Source organism: Cololabis saira, chromosome 13 (assembly GCF_033807715.1).
Source record: "Cololabis saira isolate AMF1-May2022 chromosome 13, fColSai1.1, whole genome shotgun sequence".
NCBI classification, from domain to species: domain Eukaryota; kingdom Metazoa; phylum Chordata; class Actinopteri; order Beloniformes; family Belonidae; genus Cololabis; species Cololabis saira.
In genome coordinates this window covers 39,027,569-39,042,599 of record NC_084599.1, presented here as the reverse complement: position 1 = coordinate 39,042,599, position 15,031 = coordinate 39,027,569, and positions in this window count along the sequence as shown.

Below are 15,031 nucleotides of genomic sequence, written 5' to 3'. Positions count from 1 at the left end.
GGGGTGAAACGCATAACTGACGATAGAATCTGTGACCAGCAAGTGTTTATTTATTTTTATTGAGGCCTGTGGGGTGGTTAGCAAATTTGTAGGGGACGCCCCTGGCCCCCCCTGGTTGTGCCACTGTTTTTTTTTTTTTGTTTTTGTCCAAAAAAAGGTAAACGAACCGTTCCTGAAGTTAAATGTGCTTCAGTTGGTTATTTCTGCTTTAAAACGAAGTGTTTGGAAACACATCAGCCGCTGATGCCGGGGTGGCTCCAGCAGGAGTAAGTAGAGGTGGGGGTGGAAGGTGTGCTGCAGGATCTGCACCAGCAGATGGCAGCAAAGTTCAGACCTGCAGCCCCCGGACTAACTAAACTAGTACCACCACAACTGGGCTTTAGTGGACTTTTTTTTTTACTAAAATCTTTGAATCCCGGTTTAGACTGAGGTGTGAACATAAAGAAAGCCAAAAAAAGTTATTTCTCAGACCGTGTCACAACAACCAACTGCAGATCTCCCAGAACCAGGAATCTCCCCTGTAGTCGTCCTCTCCTCCTCAGGTGGTCAGGGACCGGTCCAGCCCAACGGAGGGTGAGTCTCAGCACAGCTCTGCACGGGCCAGTGGTCTGGTTAGTCATCTGGACGGGTCCTGAGATGATCCGAGGTGAAGGTCACCCGTTGGAGGATCCATCTGCTGCAACGTGTAGACGATACGATGTAGTCCGGCTGGCGTCCTCCAGATAGACTCGTGGTCTTTGATGAATTGGACCACAGAATCCTTCCAGACCGACCCAGAACCAGTCACAGCGGTCTCTTCGTACAGTTACCGGCAGAGTTTTCACCTGCCATTGTTTATGTAATAATTGCTCGGAGGGTCATGATCTGGGTCTCTGGAAAGATCCTAGAGACAACTTCTGTTGTAATAGACTTTATATAAATAAAATTGAATTGAGTTAGCCACATCATCTTTTGTAGAAAAAAGCAAACTCCCTTATTAGTCCATGGGCCAGGCCAGATATCAGTCTCACTCAAGGTGACAAAACTTGCTTATAATTTTTGAAAAGACCCATGTCTGTAGATGATATTCTGGTATGATAACCTTCCTGAGTGGCAGCTGGATCATAGTTATCAGCTCATGAAGTTCAGAAAATTACATTTTAGATGCTGGTGCATTTCTTGTACAGGATATCTGCCAATGTTTCACAATATTGTCTTTGGTATCATTTTAAGCTTTCATTCAAGCTAAGATGTAAATCGTTCTGACCAACATAGAGGTCACTGCAGCTCTTTAAACTATAAACAACACACATTTTTACACCATTTTCACCTAAATGATATACTATATTTTAGCCCTGTGTCATCTAGGAACAACAGAGACAAAATACAAACACTGGAATACTCACAGGACCATAAGGATTCAGGAAATGTATCACATCTTAGTTTGAATGAATGCTTAAAAGGCCCCCTTTAAAAAGATACCAAAGACAATATAGTGAAACATTGACAGATTTCCTGTACATGAGTCTAAACCAGGATATGCAGCAGCATCTAAAATGTAATTTTCTGAAGGGGGTGGGTAACTTCATGAGCTGATAACTATGATCCAGCTGCCACTCAGGAAGGTTATCATACCAAAATATAATCTATAGACATGGATCTTTTCAAAAATCATAAGCAAGTTTTGTCACCTTGAGTGGTGCTGACCAGTGAAATTTTGGGCTCTGGCCCATGGACTATATTTGGAGCTGCTGGATCGTTTCATTCCCCGCTGACGAATGTTGTGAGTGAGGACTTGTGACAATCGTTCATCATAGTTACCTGTTGAGAAGTCAGGCGATATGGAGATAAATGAGACATTACCTGCACATGAATGTCAGGTGAGGAGGCTGTTGCTCAGGCCGAGAGCTCGACAGCAAAACGTGGCGTCACATTTACCGTTAAAGGGTTGGTGTTTTGATTAAAGGCCCCGATGTTCTTCATCCATCTCAGATTGAGAGGCCGACACTGGGAACGGACTCAGAAATAACTGTCCATGACCTGGGAGGTCTACACAAGTCTGCGTTTCCAGCAGAAACCAAGCTCCCTGTTCTCACCAAAGACCTGTACGTTTCCCGGCTCGTGTTACGGCACATTCATCACCGACCCGGTCATGCTGGGAGGAACCACACGCCGTACAGGCTTCGGCAGCGGGGCTGGGTAATTAAAGCTGATCCGGCTGCAGGGAGGACTGTTGCAGAGCGTGTGATGTGCAGACGGCACAGAGGGAGACGGAGGAGGGCAAGCCGAGAGGGGAGAGAGGTGCGAGGGAGGATCCTCCACCAGCGTGGGAGCTGATTTATTTCTGGCCCGTAGAAGTGAAAAAGATGAAGGAAGAAGCCTCCTGAAAAGGTCTGGACAGGTGAAGCGACAGACCCCTCACCAAAGTGTGTGATGACCCTAATGACCCCAAACCTGCTGAAAGGAAACCTCATATCTCCCCAGGGCTGTTTGAAAAGAGTGACTTGTACGTCTGTTGTATATCCTGTGGTTCCCCGGCCTTCCTGGCGCCCAAGGCCGCCCCTGACCGGATTGGGGCCCTAAGTGAAATGTTATTTGGAGGCCCCCACAGCCTCGCACCTCTCCCCTCTCCCTATAGAAAATGACTGTATAATAACATACCATTTAACTTGATAAATGTACTGTCAGTATATGTACAGTAGTTTGACTGTATCCGTCAAATAAATAAAAAAATTGACCTGAAATAAATAAATAAATATTAAATGACCAAACTCCAACCTGAAATAAATAAATATTAAATACATTTCAACCTGACATAAATAAATATTAAATCAAAATAATTCCACCTGAAATAAATAAAAATAATTTAAATTAAAAAAAAAAAAGGCAGCAAGGTGGCTTAGTGGTTAGCACTGTTGCCTCACAGCAAGAAGGTCCCCGGTTCGACTCCCAGGCCCGGCAGGGGCCTTTCTGTGTGGAGTTTGCATGTTCTCCCCGTGCTTGCGTGGGTTTTCTCCGGGTACTCCGGCTTCCTCCCACAGTCCAAAAACATGCATATTAGGTTAATTGGTGATTATAAATTGTCCGTAGGTGTGAGTGTGATTGTGAGCATGGTTTGTGTGTTTACATGTGGCCCTGTGATGGACTGGTGACCTGTCCAGGGTGTAGCCCCTGCCTCTCACCTAAAATAAGCTGGGATAGGCTCCAGCAGACCCCCGTGACCCCGCAAGGGATAAAGCGGGTAAGATAATGAATGAATGAATGAATAAATTAAAAAAAAAATTCTACCTGAATTAAATAAATATTAAATTTCAACCTGGACTAAATAAATAAATATTAAATAAAAAAACTTAAATCTGAAATAAATATTGAATAAAAAATGTAACCTGAAATAAATAAAAAATAGTAAATTAAAAACTTCAACCTGAAATAATTAAATATTGAATTAAAAAAATTTAACCTGAAATAAAACATTTTAAATGGAAAAACCTTCAACGTGAAATAAATAAACATTAAATACATTTCAACCTGAACTCAATAAATAAATATTAAATTAAAGAAATTCAACCTGAAATAATAAAAAATAAAAATAAAAAAACTTCAATTTGAAATAAATAAATGAATATTAAATAAAAACTTCACCCTGAAATAATGAATAAATATTGAATAAAATACTTAAAACTGAAATAAATAAACAAAGTCAGACTGCCCTCTCTGATTGGTCAGAGGTCGAGCCGTCAATCATTGGTCTCGTTTCTCTCCTCCGCCTCACGGTAGCGCGCATGCGCACTCTTCTCCACCCACACCATCCCGCCTACTCTCTCTTCTGGCAAGATATTTGTAATTAAATTCATGAAAATATTTAAACAACTGTAATTTCCTTTGTAAAGTGTGCTGTTTGGTATCCTTCAGAAAAGGAAAAATCTATATTTTCATAAACATGATCAATATTTTATATTCGCTGAAGTAAAGTTTTTAATTTTTTTTAAAAAGAGATAAAATAATAAATGTGTCAATATTTATCGAATTTTTGTTTGTGCTCTTTTTAATTTATTTTAGTGAAGAATTTTTTATCTTAATTGAAAACAGAAAAGCCGCTGACGTCACTGCTGAGAAGCGTAAACTTCACGGGTTTAACGAGAGAAGGACCGTTAAAACCGTTAAACCGCAAACGGATCACCGGGTCGATTTTACTGTAAAAAAAGCTGCGCCTCTGAAGGTGCTGGTGTCGTTCTGACGTTGTTCTAGAGAGAAGCGACTTCTGTTACCTGATTAACGTCGAGAAAAGGAAAAGAAAAGCCTTCGCTGGACGTTAACGATGCGCGGGAAAAAAGCTCCGGGTTGCCATGGCAACTCCTCTCGGCTTCACCGCCGAGCGGCGACCTTTGTGTTCTAGAAGCGGCCGAGAAAATCCTCAAAAAGACCCAAAAATCAGGTGAGGAGTTAGAGCCACACGCGTTGCAATGTTGTTTTTGACATATTTACGCTTTAGTTTGTGATTTGTGAAATGTGGATGAGAATGTGCGTTACACATTTGCTGGCGCCGTTTCGGGAGGTCTGAGTTTTTAAAATCGACCATAAAGTAGCATTTCTCGGCAGGTAGCAAAAATCGGCAGAACACCGAGAATGTTGCACTGGACAAACCCTCGGAAACGTCCACAGGTGTTCTGAAGAGTGTTGAACGGCCCGGACTAACACCTGGAACACACTTGCAGTTAACATACGGGTCTGGGCTAAGACCTGGAACGAAAGCTGCTTTCGTCAATGAAAATTATGACTAAATATCGTCGTCAACGAACCTTTATCACCTGAGGAAAACGAGACGAACATGCTGGTCATGTGACGATAACGATAATTAAATATATGATGCAATATTGTAGAGGAATAAAAAACAGACTAAAATGTACATTGCAAAATTAAAACTCTGCTAAAATGTGTCTTTATTTTCGTTGACCAAAACGAGACAAAATGTTCTACCAAAGATCCTTAATGTCCATGTTTTCAGTAGTTTCCTCTGGTTTAGTTCTGCAACAAAATTGGGATCAGACTGTATAGTTTATTTATTACAAGGAGAAATAAAATCAGTAAGATGAAACATAACTAGATGTTTACAGCACGATACAATCTACATAATTGTGATAAAAAGCGGAAAAAATAATTATGAGTATATATATTCCTATAGATATTTTACCCCAGCAATAAGGTGCTTGAAGATTTTGAAAATTACCCTTGAAAGTGCTTGAATTTGACCTTGAAAAATGTGTAGGAGGAACCCTGTGGATGACGTCACGTCCTCAATCCCAGTCGCTACAGCGGGGAATCAGATCCAGAAGATGCAGCTGCAGAGTTAGAGGCTGATGCTGTTAACGCAGAGCTCTAGTTAACGTCCATTAAAAACAAAGTTACATTGAGAAACGCGGGGATCTGCTCTGGGGCTGGAGAAGAAGAAGAAGAGAACATCTTTGGATACACTTTCCTAAATAGACGTGGAAAAGAAAACCCAATGTGTCGTCGAAAAAGAAAAAGATGGAGAAAAATGCAGAAAAATAAATATGTTGTAAACTGTAAATTAGAGCCTTCTGTATTGTACAGTATGTAATTAATGTATTCTTGATTCTATAAGGTAACAATAATATAATAATAAGATAACCTTGTTTGAATTGTAAAATGGGTTTGGCTAAAATCTTTGACTAAAACTAGACTAAAATGGTTCTGGACAATTCTGACTAAAATAAGACTAAAATGCTCAGACTTAGTCGACTGAAACTTGACACGACTAAAAGGAGAATGAACGTCACTAAAACTAATAAAAACTAAAATGATAGCTTGTCCCAAAGACTAGACTACAACTAGAATTGAAGCAGGCTGACAAAAAGAAGAAGAAAGAAAGCTTCCCTTAGTACTCCCACAATGGGGAAATTATTTCTCTGCATTTAACCCATTTTCAAGTTGAACTAGTAGCAGTGGTCTGCCATGCAATGGCACGGCGCCCGGGGAGCAGTAAGGGTTAAGGGCCTTGCTCAGGGTCCCAAGGTGGTTGACTTTTGGTTGCAATCCAGGGGCTTGAACCTGGGTCCTCCAGACTCCAGCCCTCCTCTGTATGTGCTGATATAACATGAATTACTCCTATGTGGGATCAATAAAGTTCTTATTTTTTCCATCTGAAAAAATTAAATATATTATATTTGGTGCCTAACTGTTTCCCAAGTTTATTAGTGCGTGTGTGAATGAATAAATGAGACGTATTGCCACATCCAATATGGCAGTGTCGTTGACGTATCAGCAGCAGCTCGATGGGGCGTCTATGTACAGTATATATGTCTATGGTCATGACCGCCTGGACAAACTGAAAGAATAATCCAGCCCTCAAACACGCCCACCATCCATCACCTACGATGTTAATTAATACCATTTAACCTTCATTCTGATCACATCTGTCCGAACATCCTCGTTTCAAGTGTCGCTGTTGAACATCTGGAACCAGAAAGCTCCGCCTAAGTATAACCTTTTAATCTAAAACTTTTAAATGCTGTAATTCTTACAAATGTCTCTTCCTGGATTGCATGTTGGTCTCCAGCTAATGAGACAGCCTTGAAACTCCTTGAATCCCAATAGACAAGCCCTTGGAAAGTCAAACCATCGTTGTATATTCACCTGTCATATGTTCATCTTTAAAAAACAATCGTTTTTAACACTTGATTGTCATTGTTTCAGTGGCGACCCTGGGACCTGGTCCTCAGATCCTTGCAGACCAACCAGGTGGAACCAGGTAACAAACTGTATTTGCTTCAAAATATTGATCATTATCAAAATATTGATCATTATGTTCTGTTGAAACTTTTTTCACAGCTCAAAACCTACGCTTTACGACCACAAGGTTTAAAATGGAAAGATGCAATAACATTGTGTAAATTTGGAGTCTGGACTTGTGATTGGTGGCTGGCATGGCCAATGGCTGTCATCGCTTTTGCTACTTAGTGCTTGGTACTGTTTTGACTTCGAAGCATTTAAAAAAAGAGGAAAAAAAAGACCATTAAGAATTTCTAGTGGACTTTGGTTTGCTCTTTTTTTTTTTACAACTTTTTTTTAAATCAGAACTGTTGTTGAGGACAAATGCACCGATTTTCTTTCCTGTCTGCGGATGCAACCTTCTTCAAAATGCGATTTATCTGAGAGTATGATCAAAGCCTTGATTCGTATTCGTCTGAGATGAGGACAGAAGGAGGGAGGGATCAGGGAGATAATAAAACAGAAGAAAAAGAGAAGCCAAGCGTTCACTTACACACTCAGTCCTGTGGAAAGGACAAGAGAAGATCTGAGGCTTTACAGACTGGAGGAAGTTCATATCCGTGTCTTCTTATTCTCACCAGCGCCATGCTGGACCGGCGACACGCAGCCGAACAAAGAGGGATTGTGGGGAGAGGAAAAAAAAAATGCCGGCACGCCAGCTTGCTCTCACACGGCTGTCAAACAGAAATCCTTCCAGTCCGAGAAGAGTTAGCATAATCCCCCAAAATACTCGGCGACGCACACAGACACACATGTGTACATCCAGAAATACGTGCTGGAGGGTGGACAGAGGACGAGGAACGCCAGGAACAAGATGGAGAGCTGTTTCACTGCAGTAAAACATGCAGAACTTTGACCTGAGGCCTCCAGGATAAGACCTCTGGAATCATGGAGGGATTAATGAAGGGCCCCCTGGGGATGAGGGCCCCCCGAGCCACAAGGTGCCAAAGAAATAACTGCTAAGAAGTGAACACAAAGCCGACAAATGTAGTGTTTCAAGTCTCTTTAGTTTGAGGGCTCATGCTGTCCTGTGGGAGGAGTGGGGGGGTTCCTGGGGGGATTCCTGGGGGCCGTCTCACATATCTGTCTGTAGCTGGAAGGATCTTTACCATGTCTGCAACCTCTGCAGGGCTGCTGTCCTCTGTTGATCACCAAAAGCAGTATCTGCCCATCCCGATATTTCCGATCACAGCATGAAATCCATAAATTCTTCAATATTGTTGTTTCAAGTACACAACACTGACATTATATTGTTAGGTATAAAAATTAGGAGATGAAAAAGTATCATGAATTGACTGTTTTATTGAAGGCTGGTGTGCAAAATGTCACTCCAGAGACTCATAGAGACGACTTGGACTCGCTTACAAAGATGCACAAACACAGAAAAACAGAAAAACGGTTTGTTGTTGTAAACATCATCTGATCAACCTGCTCTGAACTATTATTTTGAGAACATTGATGAAAACCGATAAGGGCATTATCTGCTGATATATCGGTGCATCTCTACACAAAATGCAGCTCATGTTTGAAAGCGTCACACGAAACATCAAGACTGGGCTGAACCGGACGTCCCGGAGCCCTCGGTCCGCGGTGAAACACCTTTGCAAGATCTCAAACATGCACAACCAGCTTCACAGCAACGTGTGTGAGGAGACAGAGCCACATCTGGCTGAAAACATCAGGACGTGAGGTTTGGTGGTGGAGGCCACGCCATGTGATCTCTGTGTTTCCAGGTCTGGCAGATCCCTAAGCCCCGCCCCTCAAACGCAGATGAGCCAATGGCAGTTGAGTATCAGTTCTGCAGGGACCAGAAGTCGGACATCTGTAATTTTCAGCTCCACAGAAAAACCCTGGACTCTCACCTGTTTTATCCCAAAAAGACTTAAACTGGTTTGTCTGGAGTATTTTTACTAATTTATTTTATTCCATTTTCTAAATCCAAACAGAACAGAGCTAAATGTCTGATTCGGATTAATCTGGGAACTAAAACATCCACAAGATCAGCAAGGATGTCTACATTTGTTTGAAGATGGATTAAATGTACTATTTCCAGTACGACACCAGCATCAGAAATACTTGCTGATACTTCTGAAAATACATGTATCTGTGAGAATTTACGTCATAACAACATCTGATACTAGAAAATGTTATGAAAAAAGTCCCAGTTTTTCATCATTTCGCCATCCAGCGTTTACACACGTGGGGTTCAATACGGACTTATTTTAGGCGGGAAAACTGCAACATGAGGGCTAATCCAGGCTGAGGTTTCCAGAGGTGGGACCAGTGTGGAAGCTTGTAGACATTTAGAGATCTGTCTTGGGAAGAAACACAAGTTTATCAAGTTACAAAGTTAAAGATGGACGATGTGCAGCAACAAAGCAGAGCGAGGACGGACGGAGCATGGACGTTTGTCCTGGTTCCAGGTCACAAATACACGTGTGAAACTGACCATGTCAGTCGCTGCCAGACAAATTTTGTTAATAATAAATATCACGGCCTGGAACAGTTTGTTTATAATTTTTCAAGTTTATACAAAAGGGAGCTCTGTAAAGCTGATGTCCAGTTGCTTTTTAAAGCTTGTTATGGTGTCAGAAAACTAGTGCATGTTGGATAGGGGTGTAACGATACACTAATCTCACGATACGGTACGATACACGATATTGAGGTCACGATAACGATACGATACGATATTAGAGCAGTATTTTTTTAACAACTTGAATGAGGAACATATGACTGGAAAAAAATATCTTTTATTTGAAAGACACAAAATACAAAACAATGCTGTGCATGTACCCTATTGTTACAGTTTGTAATGCTTTATAACTGTTTAAGTTTTAAAGAGAAAGCCAGGACAACCATTTTCCACAAACTGAAATAAAAGTAAATGTCAGGTTTGCATTAGGCATCTTCAGTTTCATACAAGTACAAATATTTTGCCACAAACTGAATAGTTTCTCTTATGTATGATTTGACTTTTTTCTTTTCCAGAAATTTAACAACTAAAATTAAATAAATAAATAAAAGTAAATAAATACATACAATTTTACATCATAAAAAAGATTGATTCATGCTCACCTTATAAGTGTAAGAGGAGATTTATTTTAGTTAAGAAGGTTATTTTGGTAATTCAGGGTTCATTATTTTATAAATATATTCTTTATATTCTGATGTAAATCAGGGACTATAATGACACTGGTCAGTTTATCCGTAGTTAGTATGTTTTAGATTGGGCGGAGTGATACGCCACAGTACGGCAATAGGTGCTGTGTTGATGTTCTAAAATCCTACACTGTTGAGGGACATTAAAGTACACTGGAACTCAGCAGAAGTTGTCCCCGTGTTTATCCTACTCACGACCCCAAAAAGGTTTAATTTAATAAGGTAAGGCTTAACTCTACACCAGCCTTACATAAGTAAAGGCTCAGAGCTCAAAACCCTGCAGGAGTCCCGTGATCGGGACGTAAAACGGGACTAGTTTCTTCTGAGCGGAGGAAAATTTTGGTCCGCGGGTCGAGGCGCGGTCGGTACCAATACACTGCGCGTTACTAGTCAACACAATAGATTAATATTAATAACCCAATATCGCGATACACTTTGTCACCTCCACGACACGTATCGTGATGTTTTTGTATCGCGAAATTTCGTGGCGCGATATATTGTTACACCCCTAATGTTGGACATCTGAAACTGTCTGGTTGTCCTCTGCCTGCGTCTCTGATTGGTTGCATGTCTGTCCTGTGGCGTCCACAGGAAGTGTCTTCTTCGTCTGTTGGTTTGGTGAGGCGGCGTGGCGTCCAACCAAGAGTGGTCGACCCTCAAGTTGACCGTTTCCAGTTTTTGCCCAACGTCACTGTTAAAACCTTCTTAGTCAAGACGCTGAAGCCTCACGGTGACTGATGTGCCGTAATGGTAAATGGTAAATGTCTTACACTTGTAAAGAGCCACCTCCTCTATGTAATATAATAGAATGATGGGATGGTACAGCCTCCTCCGTGCTTCACTGATGCTGCTCCTCTCTGCACCGCACAAGTCAGAAAAACCAAAGTAATCTGAGTAGGGTTGTAGTACGACTCTTTCGTATTGATGAGGACAAAAACAGCTGGAAACTAGAATTCATGACTTCATTGACCGACGACGTCACATCCAGCGCTGCCACAGACCTGGAAATGTGGATAAGTGTTCCTCCTCTTCTCAGGATGAGGAGGAGAGACTGACGTTAATCTGAGCTGCTGTCCTCCTCCTCCTCTTCTTCCTCCTCAGGAGGAGAGACTGACGTGGTTAATCTGAGTTTCTTTCCTCCTCTTCCCCCTCTCCTCAGGATGAGGAGGAGAGGCTGACGTGGTTAATCTGAGCTGTGGTCTTCCTCCTCCTCTTCTTCTTCCTCCTCCTCCTCTACTCAGGATGACAGACAGTTCAGAGGACTTGCAGAGACACGGCCAGACTCAATACTTTTTAAGATGCTGATTTAAAAATTTCGGTATTCAGTCCATCTTTGATTCTTTTTTCCTCCTTCCTCCTCCTCCTCCACCTCCTCTTCCTCACACAACAGGATTATTTATTGCCCTCTGTTCTCTTTGCTTTGTGTTCCTTCTTTCTTTTCTCTTCTTGTCAGAAAACTTCATCTCTGTCCGTGCACCTGCTCTTCCTTTCTGTCTCTCTGCCCTCCCTCCATCTTTTCCTCCTCTTTTGTCTGCCTTTTGTTGTCCTGACACCAGCGTTTTCCCTCCTCGTCCTCGTCCCAGACTGAGCTGAAGCTCCGTCGTCCCGGCTGGACGTTGAATCTATTGTGATTTGTGTTTTTTTGTGTTTCTTTTGTTCCTCTGATACAGAATCTGCTGGCAGGTCAACAACGGTCCACTCATACTTTACGTTATCTCACGCGTATTCTCTTCTTTTTTGCGCCATGTGCTCCAACACTTTTATAAACCATCGTGAACGTAGTTAGACTCATTTCATTCAGTCCTCAAACATGTTGTTGCTCTGTGAAATCCCATCTCAGATTTTTGTTGTTTGAGACAAAGAAATAAAAAAATATAAATCAATAAGATAACATTAGTTTTTATGAGGAAGCTTATCCATGTCTTTTCATAGATTTTTATATCTGAACTCTTGTTTTTGATCATCATGAATCTCCTTTTAATAACCTGTCCAGGTGTAACCCCACCTTTCAGAGCCGTCTGGGAGATTTGCGAGGCCCTGTGCGAAATGGTTGGGGGGGGGCCCTCGAATCTTTTTTTGTTTTTTTCGGTTTGGATCGGGTGTCTATATGCGCATTTAACTGCTTCAGACACTGCTTCAGACACGGTCGGATCGGTGATTTTTGTAACAAATTTATCAAACGAGCCTTTCAGAGAGGCATTAAACTCTTCCATTTTCTTTAGTTTGTTTCTTTTTTCATTCCCTGATGGAAATTTCCTGAATCTGTCTCGTTCTCTCGACATTGTGTGATAGTTTGTTAAACACTCCACCTGTCTCGATCAGAGCACCTTGTGTCTGCGCTTGGTCTGACGCAGTTGTATTGAACAACAGACACGCGCAGCGACATCAATCAGCAACATCATTGCACATATATTTATTGATACGCACAGACTAGTACACATTTAGGTCTGTAATGGAATGTGACTGTTGATATTTATAAGGGAAAGAAGGAAAAAAAAAAAGGAAAAAAAAAAAACGGCCCATAGAGCGAGGCCCTTGGGGCGCGAGGCCCTGCCGCCTCTCAACTGATCACAGCTACAACAGGCTCCACCCCCTGCCACCTGAAGCAGGTAACGAAAATAGGTCTGGATATTTCTCCCTTTTTCTCTTCTATTGGTTTATTTCTAGTTTAGTTTCTCAGGTTTTATGTTTGAGATCTTAATAATAAACTTTGACCAAAGCTGACACCTCCGGCTGCTCGTGTCTGTGGTCTGGTGCACAGGTGACCGCCGGTGACACGAGTCGTGCCTTTCAGCTTGAATCCCTCGTAACCGGTACCGCTGAGAGACGAACCGGTCCCAAAAAACCACAGGACAACAAACGTGGGGCGGCTCGGTATCTCTGCAGCCAACACTTGACCTCCGTTGACCTCCGTTGACCTCCGTTGACCTCCGTTGACCACGCTGGGACAGGTGACGTAGACGCCGTGACCTTGACCGGGATTAAGTTCTTAATTTCACCCAAGACCTTAATAGCTTGAACTTCGGTTCTTGCTGAGGTCGGACCAAGACCAGGACCAGGTCGTGGTTGTGGTTGTGGGTTCAGATCCATCTGATAGTTCCTAAAGGAAGGAAGAAGCATCTCATCTGCACGCCAATCATAGACGTGTAACCGTGTTGTGATGCTGCTGCGGTTCCTTCGCTGAATGATTTGAATTCTTGAGGTGAAATGATTTTACTTTGGTTCTTCTTTCATAGTTGTGTGGTTTCGGAGGCCAGCAGGGAGCATATTGGCTGAGCTCACCAAGGTGTGCTAATGCCTGGTGGGCAAGTACTTTAAATGCTAATTCTCCCCGGCTTCCGTCCTGCACTCAGAAACATCAGCCGGCCCGCTAACTACCTCCGAGCCAATCTCTTCCTCCACATTTCCTCGTCCGCCCGCGCCGCCCGGCCGTTTCCCGCCGAGTTACCGCCGCAAACAAACACAAGCGGCCTGTCAAACTGCTAATTCAGCCGCCAGCCGCTCAAACGGGCTGTTTGCCTCACGTGCCGCTGCCGCCACTCGATGAGCAGTCACGCATGTTTTGACATGTTCGGGGGGGCAGAGAAAGAGAAAAGCAGCCAGAAAGTAAAAAGGAAAAAAAAAAAAACGTGAGCGGCTCAGCGTGCAGCTAATGGCCGTCCGGCTGACGGGTCCATCACGGATTTAAGCGGCCACTTCGGCTGCTACGCATCCGTCTGACAGCTTCGCCAGTTTTGCCTAAAAGGTAGATTATGCAAACGTCCGGTTCACTGGCCGCCATCACCGGCAGCACCTCCCCGATGCCCCTCCAAACCCCCCCCAGGCCGCGCCCTCCTGGTGTTTCTGTGATTGGAGGCCATCCTGCAGGGAGCCGGCAGGTAATTCTGTCCTCGTGTGATGAGACGTGAATAATCGGCCATTTTCACTCGTCCTCTGGCTGATAATTAACCCCTTAATTCTTTTGGTTTGCTGGAAACTTCTCCGAGTGCCGGCGCCGCCTGGAACACACACACACACTGGTCTTTAGGCGTCTGCGAGGACCAACAACCCTCACGCTGTGTGAACGAGCAGCCGCACGTCCCCACAACGCGGGCGATACAGTAGCCAGTTCGCTCGCGCGCACAGCCTGCAGGTCAATTAAAGGCTGACGGGCGAATCAGCAGACAGTCCATTAAGTCGTCTTCGTGTCTGATTTGGAGGTTGGACCCCCGTGGAGATACTCGTCTCCTTCAGCAAGGACGAACGCACGACCGCAGTTCAGATTCAGCCGGGTTCTGCTGAGCTGTGCGGTTCTGGGTGGAACCGGCACACAGAACCTGGACAACAGCACGAGAGATGAGGCCCAAACCGAGATGGAGAATAGAGATAAAGAGGAGGGAGAGAAGGACAGAAGTCCAAGGATATTGAGCCACAAATGTTAATTATATAATTAATTATGGCTGTTTTTTATTTTTAGTTTTGAGTGACAGCTCAACACTTGATGTCTCAGGTGTGAATTGAGCCGTAAGAGAGTAGAATAACTATTTTTTTCTCATTCAAGTTTTTATTTGTATTTTTTAGATGTAAACATAAACAGAAAGTATGTTTTCAATCATAAAATAGCCCATAACAAATGCTCATGTTTGAAACAACCAACCAGACATTCAATTACATTCATATCAGTGCAGTCGCAACACCATTACATGTGAGAAACGGTCCCATGACCTCTTGAAATTACCAACATCATCGAATAACTCTTATTTTAAAGTTTATGCTGTTAATTGTATAAACAGACCACTGAGAGGACTTGGTCACAGGACCACATGGAGGATTATATGGACTACATGTAGGACTACATGGGCAGGATACATAATTAGGGGCATAATTAACCTGTAATTAACCTGCAATAATTAAGCAGGTAATAATTAAACTTGAATCATTAAGCAGGTAATAAGTAAACTAATAATTAACCCGTAATAATTAACCTGCAATAATTAACGAGGTCATTATTAAGCAGTAATAATTCACCTATAATAATTAAGCAGGTAATAATTATGCAGTAATTCTGATGAGGTTTTTAGGGACATTTCCATGTAATGATGGACGTCCAGAGGAGGTCCAGAGG